Source organism: Montipora capricornis, chromosome 3 (genome assembly GCF_036669925.1).
Source record: "Montipora capricornis isolate CH-2021 chromosome 3, ASM3666992v2, whole genome shotgun sequence".
Taxonomy (NCBI): Eukaryota; Metazoa; Cnidaria; class Anthozoa; order Scleractinia; family Acroporidae; genus Montipora; species Montipora capricornis.
The window spans coordinates 54303032-54308137 of record NC_090885.1 but is presented as its reverse complement, the minus strand read 5'-3'; positions in this window follow the sequence as shown (position 1 = coordinate 54308137).

Here is a 5106-nt window from a genome sequence, read left to right as displayed (position 1 = left end):
TCCTCCAAACCTGACCGGGTAATGAAATAGAAAAAAAAAAAAAAGAAGAAGAGCACACTTTTTAACCGTTTGATTATCCATTAACCAAACATGTCCTGACTCAGTGTGAAATACAAAATTGGTCTCAGTAAAAACAACAAACCTAATGAACAAAGTTTATTTGTTGCTTCATCAACGGCTGTGAAAGCCAAAACTCCATCGGCTTGTATGCTGTCCAGTCCAGCTAGGGATTTCTTCTGGGACGCAGCGCAAATCTATGAACGAGACAGTTGCGAGATAATTATTGATTGAAAACTAAATTAGCTATTCTTCTAGAGGCATTATCCAATTTTGTTCTTCAAAGTTAGTAACCTCCAAGAAAAGTTTCTAGTTTAATAGATGTTAACAAGTTGAATTTGACTTTTACCTTGAGGATATTTAACAGGGTGGACCGACCAATAGGTTCACTGAAACCGGATTCTTCGCAGTACGAGTGGTACAGATGAATCAGTCGGGAGGCTACGACCGTCCTCACTACATTTGGGATCTCTATTGTCTCACCATCTGACAATTTTAGGTTCTTGGTCCCATACGCTACATCCTGAAGAAACGATGGACTTGATATGAAGTCTAGAAAATGGTCCACTTTAACTGGATCAAGTCGGCAGCGATGTATAACAGGAGGGTCAATCATATGACCTGGACTGGTATAGAAAGCGTGTTTCCTTGCTTCATCGATCCTCCACTTGGTTAAACCTGGAATAAATGCTAGCAGCTCTGTCTTTGAATAATCGCCTACAAACACTGACAGGATTTGCTGCCTTGTATACCAGTTAATGGCCTCATTGTGAAGGGTAACAAGCCTGGATAGTAGTGTCTTCTCTGATATGTTAACATTCGGGCCAGTAGTTGTATGGCTGCAAGCCTCCATTACTTGCTGCAGAAGCCATCTATTCTGCCCCGGGGCTATGGCATCTAGAACTGACTCAACAGCTTGCACCCCTTTGCGCCTGTAATAGCGGGCAGTGGGTGATGAGATGTTGTCCACGTTAGTACTGAGCTGAGATCGTATAGGACTCACTCTGCCATCACCAGATTGCCTAAGAAAATTATTGAGTGAGTGAAGTTTCATCTGTATCTGTGGCGTGGGCTGCCATTCTGTTGATGTTTCTCCTGCTGTCAGAGATTCTTGTGAGCCAGATGAGAAAACGTCTGAACCATTATCATCGGATACGCTAGGCTTGTTGACTTGTAAAGAAGTCTAGAGACAATGAAAATAAACATCGAGGCCTTCTTACTAGGTAAACACAGGATCCAAATATTATTAACATTATTTCCAATTTCTATTACCATCACAAACTACAGAGCCTCGTGCTCGTTACCTGATAGACCGTGGAGAGGATTTACAAGTTTTGACAATTTGGGCATAACTGGCTAAAACACAAAGAAATAGCTGTACACTCCCCAAAATATCGAAAATTAGAGAGCTTTGAATGGATTGGGTAGACGGGCATCAACTCAGTTCATTCCTCGGCTCTCTCCCTTTCCTTTGACCCAGATGTGTTCAAATTTCGCAAACTGAAAGTAGCTTACCAAAAAAATCAGTGACCGTTCGTGCCGCTTAGAAGTTGCAGTTGCCTCTTGGAGCCCGCATTTATCAGGCTATCGCAGAAGGTAAAGAATAAAACTCGAAGACTAAGAGTAGCCCAAAATTTTCTCAAGGTTGGACTGACGAGAGAAACGCGAGCGCGTGTGAATCAAAGGGGCTGAATTGCATTCTGTCCATACAAGGTCATCCTTTTACCAAACAAAGCATTTAACGCGCCATTTAACGTGTCACTTATAACGTATCTGGTAGAGCCATGCGATACATTCCAGATGTATATGTGTTACCAGCAGGTGTGTTACGTGTGGAGGACGCGCACGAGAGTTTGCATAAAAAGACGTGCACACTGGACTAAACGATGTCTAGAAGTGATTATAAATTATCAAATAGCCATGTATGTAAAAAAATGGAAACATGACATCTTACTTGCGACTGTTACCCAAATGTACGTTCCTCGTTGCCAGACGATTAACATACGGATACATAGAGTTCAGACAAGGAGTATACAAATGCAAACGAAAATTCGAAGGCTCGCGGGTAACTATAAGAGAAACTTTCTCAACTCGTAAATGTTTCAGTATTTTAAATTTTACAGCTGCGTAAAAGATATCCTTGCAAATCTTGTTTAAGTTCAGAAGAGATTTTCCTGCTCAGATTGTGCGAGGACTATGAAAAGGTTTTAAAACAGAATAGCCTTCCCAACTGTAACACGGTTTACCAACATATCCCTATATGGCAATCTCGGTTATTTTAGTTTTCTGGGCAAAAATAAATATTAGCGCGTTACTCGTGTTACTAGTACTGTGTGTGGCGTTTCAGTGATGACTATACAGCTGTTTGGAGAAAGATTGTCGGTAAAAAGTTTAAAAGTACGAGTGACAATCGCGAAAGGCATTGTGAGGAGTATTAAATTCACAGATTCCTTGACCACCTTTCTCGAAAAAACTATACGCCCAGTCTTTTGATCCATAATGGGACTGTTCTTCACATTACGAGGTGTGCGAATGATTTGTTGCACATGGGAGCAATTGTGGGAAATCAATTAATTTAATTAAGTTTCTCGAAAATTGATCATTAGGCTATGTAATGAGGTGAAAATGAGCTGCCGGGTGTTCATGGGTGGAAATCCCGCTGGATCACATGCATGCAAGACTGGCAGTTAGGTTCAATGTCATGAAAGAAATCTTGGGAAATGAGGCGCGAGAAAACTAAAGGCAGCGAGGAAGACTCTTCATTGTTTTATCGGTGATAAAAAAACGCTGCATGACGTGCGACATGATAGCTTAACACATCTTGAGGGAACTCCTATGGAAGACTTGTTGAGGTCTAGTCCCATTATTATGTCCTGCACTTCATGTATAAGGAAATACAAAACTATTCAAATAGGACTGTTTAATGTAATTAGACAACTAAAGCGGACGGCAACTGACAAATAATTTTTCAACACCCGTACCGTCGTTTGACACCTACGACAAAGTTTTATTATATCTATAATATTTTATCATATCTCTTTATCTCTAACCGTCTAAGTTGAAGGAGAACGAGAAATGTGAAGTACTTCCATTCCAAATGTTCAGTCAATAAGAGAGTTGAATTTTAGGCGGACGATCTGCTTAAATCGGTGAGGCCCTTTTAGGAGTAAGGGATAGCCGAGATAGTAATAGTAATAATAAAAAATAGCTTTGATTTCTCAATTATTATAGTTTTGGTCATTTTTTTGCCGAGTATTCACATCACTGGCGACTGGTAATGAACAGTAACGGGCCATTTATCAGTCGAAATTCAAGCAAGATGTCCAAGATTTGCTCGCAGGCTCTTTAATTCGGCCAACCGCTTGTGCATTAGGTTATCTGTGAAAAAACGGGTCGCTTTACACTTTAAAATTGCCCCTTACTGTCAAATTCCAAGAATAAGTAATTTTAGGGATAACAGTCTCAGTAATTCTAGAGATAAGGGATGACTAAAACTCCCCTAAACAGGGCCTCAACAGTAATCTTTTTAGCTGTTATTTCCGGCATTTTTTTCTGCGAGACAAATTTTGGCTATAAATTTTACCATATTTCCGATTGATTTCCACACCCGTCCAAACGTCGAGCACAAGATATAACGAAAGAAAAAAATGACTCTCTTCTCTTCGGTACAAAAAATAAAAATAATAAAGTGGTGCATTTATATAGCGCCCTTATCACACGTCTCAAAGGCGCTTTACAATGATCAATTTACCCCCAGTGGACTGTAAGCATATACAGGCGCAAATTGCAGCCGCTTCTAAACAGTCCATGCATGCTGGTACTCATTTTACCGACCTCGGAAGGATGGAAAGCTGAGTGAACTTTAGCGGGAAAGAAGGTCGCCAAATATTCCAGTCTCGGCAGAACCGAGAATGAAACCCGGGACCTTAAGGTTGGAAGGCAGAGATCTTACCAATGCGCCAACCCCTCACAACTATTTGAATTTAGTTTGTTCAGTGTTAACATTTTAAATCTAGTAGTTCAGTATTGTCACAATTGTAAAACATACCTCCGGTAGCCTTCTAGTTTCACCAGACGTATGCGGTTCTGTTGAGATCATTGTTTCAGACACATCCTCAGCATCTGCAGCTGCAGATGGCTCGCCAGTATTCTCAACGAATAAGACATTACTGGGCTGGTCAATTCGGATAGCAGCAAGGTGATCACTTCGACAAAGTTTGCAAATTCCTGGAAAAGAGTTAATTGCGATGAGCTTTGTTGAAAAAAATGCGAAACTAAAGAATACTGTCACCTTTACGGTGCACATATGCAAAATCATACTAATTTTGCCCTCTTACCTGCACCAATCGGAACGAGTGCGTTCCACTTTGCCATTATTTCCTCGCTCATTGCGAGATTAGCTCCCCTCTCTGGCTTGCCTTTCCGATTTCCATGCAGAGGGTGCGCACATTTTCTCCTAGGCCGCCAAAATGTTCCAAGTTCGGCACGGTGCGCTGGACATATTGTCATGTTGGCTCCATCCTCACGAAAATGACCAGTACGAGCAAGAATTAAATCTTTCTCCGTTGGAAGACTAGTTTGACCCACTTTTATCGTCTTCAGATGCGACCTGATATCTTTCTTACAAGAAGTCAGAGGAAAAAATTCCTTGACCCCTGGATAACGCTTAGAAATGTCACAATTCTTGTTTGAATGAGCTGCAAACGAGCAAGAAAGTAAAGCCATTCGCCTGAGATCCTACACCTAGCCTCGCAAGTTAAAAAATGAGCACTGCATTGTCGCGGAAAACATCTTAAGCCTGGTTCAGACGCCGCTCCACTCATGTGCCGAACCTAATTGAATTAACTCCGACTTTGGTGCGACATTGGCGCGACATCTGATTCAGACGGCGCCCTATGTGTCGAACCTAATCTTTGTTCCACTAGGGAGAAAGGTAAAGGCCTGGGTCCGATACCATCTTTTTCGCGCCATAATTCAACTTTCAGTATGGTGACTGTGAAGGAATGGATAGCTCTGATTAGAGAATTTTTAAAAAAGTTATTTTTTTAA